The sequence below is a fragment of the Chinchilla lanigera genome, unplaced genomic scaffold (assembly GCF_000276665.1).
Source record: "Chinchilla lanigera isolate Chin_1 unplaced genomic scaffold, ChiLan1.0 scaffold00081, whole genome shotgun sequence".
Classification (NCBI taxonomy): Eukaryota; Metazoa; Chordata; class Mammalia; order Rodentia; family Chinchillidae; genus Chinchilla; species Chinchilla lanigera.
In genome coordinates this window covers 6,456,979-6,462,929 of record NW_004955482.1, presented here as the reverse complement: position 1 = coordinate 6,462,929, position 5,951 = coordinate 6,456,979, and positions in this window count along the sequence as shown.

Genomic DNA, 5,951 nt, shown 5'->3' with positions numbered 1-5,951 from the left:
CTCGAGGGGTGCACGGGGCAGTGGCTCAGCTGCAAAGTGGGGCGAGAATATCCCCTACCCCAGAACCCCAGCGATGATGAGGCCATTCATAATAATTACAAACATTCACCAAAGGCTGCCCAGACAACTGGACATCTGTGTGGGACCATAATGACCCCATGCCTTGGATCACAACACAGAGTCACTCAAAATGGACTAGAGGCCAACACAGAACACAGAAAAGCAAAAATTTTTTCTTTTCTCTGGTTTTTTGAGACAGGGTCTCACTATGTAGTTCAGGCTGGCCTTGAACTCGAAGCAGTCCTCCTGCCTCAGCCTCCCGAGTGCTGAGATCCTACGCGTGCACCATCATGTCCGGCAAAACCAATGTTTTCAGGTAGATGGAAAATATAGAAGAAAATGTTTATGATCTCAAATTAGACAAGACTTTTTCTTTTAGACATTACATCAAAGTATTAACTGTAGCCAGGCGTGGTGGCACACAAGTGTAATCCCAGCACTTGGGAGGCTGAGGTAGGAGGATTGCTGAGACTCTGAGGCCAGCCTGGGCCTCGAACAAAAGGCTGGGAGGTAGCACAGCCAGAAGGCCCTAGGTTCTGTCCCAGTAAGGAAGAGGGCTGCGGGGAGAGACATGACCTCACTAGGTTGTTGAGGCTGACCCCGAGCCCCAGACTCACGGGACCCTCCTGCCCCAACCTCCTGAGTAGCTGGAAGCGTAGGCAGAGGCCGTCAAGCCTGACTCCAGTCTGCTGAACTCTTGCAAATGTGGCCATGAACTTCACGCTCCCACTGGCTGTGTGTGAAAAGTGTAGGTGCTCTGCATCCCCAGCCACACCCCATGTATCAGTCTCCCCTCCACACCCCACTGGCCACAGCCCCAGGTCTTTTTAATTATTTATTTGGAGGCAGGGTCTCAATAAGTTGCCTCACTGGGAGTTGAACTTGAGATCCTCCTGCCTCAGCTTCCAAAATTCCTGCTGGGATTACAGGAATGGCCCACCATGCTAGGCATCCTCAGTCTTTTTATTTATTTATTTTTTTGGATTTTTTCTGGTACTGGGAATTGAACTCATGACCTTGCACTTGCCAGGCAGGCGCCGTGCCACTGAGCTAAATCCCCAGCTCCTCCTTACTCTTTTTAGACCTCCTATCAGGCAGGTCCTGATCCCTCATTGTGGTTTTAATTTGCATTTCCCCAAAGGCTAATGATGATCAGTATTCTTCATCTGCTTTTTGCCTTCATACAATTTTCTTTTTTCTTTTCTTTTTTTTTTTTGAGACAGGGTCTCGCTAAATTGCTAAATTGCCTAAACTGGTCTGGATCCTCCTGCCTCAGCCTCTCAGAGTGCTGGGATTACAGGCACATGCTACCACCTGACTACAGGTCCTGTCTCTTAAAACAAAAAAGTTAGGTGGATTGCCTATAAAGTTAAACATAAGATTACACCATGACCTAGCTGTCTACTCCCAAGTAATAAGACTGTACAGAAACCTGGATGTGGATGTTTACAGTAGCCTCATTCATAATCACTCCAACCTGAAAAAAACTGAAAGGCCTTTCCACTGGCGACAAGAAAAACAAACTACAGTACATTCATGAAATGAAATGCTACTTAGCTACTGGGCATGGTGGTGCACGCCTAAAATCTCAGCACTTGGGAGGCTGAAGTAAGAGAATCATGAGTTCAAGGCCAGCCTAAGCAACTTAGCAGGACTTTGTCCCAAAATTTAAAAAATAAAAAATAAAAATGGCTGGGGATATAGCTCAGTGCAAAGGTCCTGGATTCAATTCCCAGTACCACTATCACCACAAAACAAAAAGCAGGAGAAATACTATATAACAATAAAAAGTAATAAACCTCAGAGGCATGCAACAAGGAAACACTAACAGGGATCTATTATCCTAAGTGAAAGAAGCCAGACTCAAGGCCACTTATTGAATGATTGCATTTACTTATTTATGCATGTATTTTGAGACAGGGTCTCTCCGTGTAATCCAGGCTGGCCTCACACTCAAGATCCTCCTGCCTCAGCTTCCCCAGTACTATGATTATAGGCATATGCCCCTATACCTGTCTTAGTTACTTTTCTCTCGTTTCTGAGACAAAATACCCAAGACCCAAGGTTAAAGGAGGAAAGGTTTATTTAGCTCAGTGTGCAGAGGTTTCAGCCCATAATTGGCTGGCTTTAAGGCAGGGCAGCATGGCAGAAGAGCAACTGTTCATGGTGGCAGAAGATACCAAAAAGTGGCAAGAGCAAAAGAGAGAGTGACAAGGGGCCTGATATAGCTCAGCAGCACAGACCTGCCTGGCAAGCGCAAGGTTCTGAGTTCTATTCCTGGCATCAAGAACAAACAAACATAAAGACAGAGAGACAAGACTCCTTCTGTCCCTTACATTGCATGCAGGCTACCTGCCCTAGGGCAGGCGTAACACTCACACCCACAATCCCTGCGTTGGACCATGAATCAACAAACTCTAGATTCAGCCACCTATGAGAAGCTTGCTCCCCTGAAGACTGTATGAGGCTTTGAGGTGGGGGGACAACCAGACACAAACCAGAACAGCCTGGCTTATAGTTTTATTTACTGAGACCCAGTTTTGCCCTGTTGCCTCTCCTGAGCTGGAACCACCCTCCTGGCCCATGTCCTGGTGGCTTCTTTCCAGGTTTCTGCAGAGCTTCCACGGTGACGGGTTCAAAACAGACCCGAGAGCGAGGGAAACAAGAACAAAACCATGCACAAGGCAGGCAGCAAAGATCAGCTCTAATGAACCCAAGAGGTTCTGGGAGAGATAAGAGATGATATTGTATCCATGAAACCAGAGCAGATAACGCTCCCTCAGAAAGGGAAGGAGAGAGGAAGATCAGAAAATAAGAGAAACCTCTAAGAAAGTTCTGTTTTGTTTTGTTTTGAGACAGGGTCTTGCTCTACAACTCAGACTGGCCTTCAGCTCCCCACCTAGCGGAGGCTGGCCTGGAGCAGGCGTGCATCTGTGGGGTTTGCCCTCTAGGATTCAACCAACCTCGGACGGAAAATATTTGGGAAAGACCCCGCATCTGTAGTGAACGCTACAGACATTGGGCGGGGGGGGGGGGTGTAAAAACTATTTACACGTTTGCATTGTATTAGGTATTATGAGTCATCTGGGAATATGACTATGACAGGCTGTGTGCGTAGGTTCTCCGCAAATACTGTCCTTTTACATAAAGGACTTGGGTTTCCATGGCTCAGCGTTCGGAGGGGAGGGGACGCCTGTAACAGAGCCCTTCCAAAGGCATCATGGTGTGGCTAGAATGGAAATAGAGTTTGCGCCCAGCACTAAAAAAGAAAACAACAAGGAGAGATAGAGTTGGGGAAGCAAGTTCAATGTCGAACGGAAGTTCCAGAGAGAGCAGAAAAAATAAAAAGAAGGAGCTGAGGGCGGAGCTCAGGGGTAGAGTTGATGCCTAGATAGCATGCGAGAGCCTCAGGTTCAAATCCTTAGCGGGAGGGCGGAAGGGAGGGAGGGAGAAAGGGAGGGAGGGAACTAGGGCGTGGACAACAGGGAGTGACCTGTCAATCACAGAGAGCTGTCAAATCACAGCTGAGATGCAAGCGCAGAACAGCTTCCCAGCTTCCCACGCCCAGATCTGATGTCAATAGAAGAAAGACGCCATTGACTTGGTCGCGCTGCCCTCTTGTTCTTGCAGTGGCCCGTCCTGCATGCAGGGTGTGTCTTTAGAGCACTTTTTCAGCGCGCGCTCTCTCTTTCTTTCTTATTAACCTTAAATAAATGTTGCATTTCCATCTTCATCAGCTGTTCCGTCCAGTTCTTTGAACCGGACAGCAAGAGTCTGGAAAGGGCCGCTGGCCACTACACTGTGCCATAGCCGAAGGAAGGAAGGAAGGAAGGAAGGAAGTATGGAAGGAAGGAAGGAAGGAAGGAAGGAGCGAGCCAGGAGTGGTGGCTGGTGCAGGAGGCTGAGGTGGGAGCGTCGCCATGACTTTGAGGCCAGCTTGAGCTCCCCTCTGCCAAAAAAAGTAAAATCTAACGAGTCAAAAGATGTCTGAAATGGATGATTGTAGAATATACCTATTTTCAGAAAGAGATCAATAGTCAAAGTAACAAAAATATTTCAAGAGGTGACCACAAGGGGAGCGATGGCCCATAAGGGGTGGCGGGAGGCAGAGACAATGCTGTTTTTTTGCGGCACTGAGGATTGAATCAGGGCCTCTATACTGAGCAACAACCTCAGCCCTTTAAAACAAACTTTTTCTCTTTCTTTCTTTCTTTCTTTTTTTCTTTCTTTCTCTCTCTCTCTCTTTTTGAGACAGGGTCTCGCTATGCAGTTCAGGCTGGCCTTGAGCTCACTTTGTAGCCCAGGCTGGTCTCAAACTCACAAAGATCCTCCTGCCTCAGCCTCCCGAGTGCTGGGGTTACAGATGTGCACCACCATACCTGGTTTCTCTCTCTCTCTCTCTCTCTTAAAATTCTGAGGGTCTTGCTAATTGTCCTGGCCAGGCTCAAACTTTCCATCCTGCCTCAGTCCCCCAGAGTGCCGGGATTACAGGCAGGCGCCACCAGTCCCTTTGACCCTCTTCCCTAACAGCCTGTTCATGCCACATACATCTCCTTACCATCGCAAACTTCCTCCTTGGAGTGTGACTTTCACTGTGCTCCTAGAGTAAAGCTAACTATAGGTTCCTTTAGTGACTACACATGCTGTGGCCCTGGCCACCTGCCCCTTGTCCTCTGGGAACATTCCTAACTGGGGTCTGTACGTTTTAGGGGCCTGGGGACATGGACACAGGGCCCTGTTATGCAGTTCAGGCTGGTCTTCAACTTTATGTAGCCCAGGCTGGCGTAGAACTCATGGTGATCCTCCTGCCTCAGCCTCCTCAGTGCTGATTACAAGCGTGTGTCACCCCCCCATGGTTGGATTTTAATGATCTTTTTTTGTTCCATTTTCTGGGTATCTCTGCTGACTACACTGTCTTCTCGCACTCTTCCTGTATGTATAGCCTCGAAGACTGGTTCTTTTTCTAAACTTTCCATTCCTGGTATGTTTGTTAACTCTGTGAAATTGAGAGCCAGCCTAGCTATCTCAACAACACCTGGCTCACATTCAGAACACTAAATATGCAGTGTTCCACTATACGTCGTATTTTAGGAATTCCCAGGCGTTGACATTGCATTGCTTCTGCAGTTCATTGGGGTTAAGATCCCCACCTCCCTCGCTGGGGATTGAACCCAGGGCCTTGCGCGTGTGCTGAGCTACAGAAATCGTCCCCCTTTTGACAGAGTAGAAAACTGGCTCAGAATTTTCCCTTTGGAATTATCTAGGAGCTGGTGTGCTGGCCAGACTGCACAGCAACAGCCACAGCCTTTGGACTGCACGCGGCGGCGGGGTCCGGAGCAGACAGCTGGGCTCCGGCTGGCCCCGCACAGGGAGGAGGCCCCGGGTCTGCTTCGCACGCTAGGAAAACCCCTTAGGTATTCTAGGACCCGGTCTTTGCATTAATTAAAAGTAAGGTGACAGCAGCCACGACACCCCGCACAATCAGAAAGGTGCTTTGAGCGCTCAGTTCCGGGCCCCGCAGAAGAAAGCGAAGGAGGAGCCCTACCCCCACCCACCACGTGGAGGGCCCTCCCCGCCCGCAGCCAGGCCGAGCGCCGGTCCCCGAGCCCGGGGCGGACCCGGCGGCGGGGCCCCAGTGGCCGTCCCTGGACCCAGGTACCCGCGAGGGCTGCAGCCTGTAGCCGGCGTCCGGCTGCTCCCGGGTCGCCCGGAGGGGAGGGGGCGGTGGCTAGGGGCGGGGCAGGGAGGCGTGGCCTCCCCCTTTTTTTTTTTGTCCGCCTAAATAAGTGGCAGTTTTCCTGCACCTTTAAGAGGTGGGTGCGGGCATTCGATTGGCTGGGTGCTCCCGTGACGTCACGCCGGGGCCCGCGCCCTCCCCTGCCGCGCCGCTG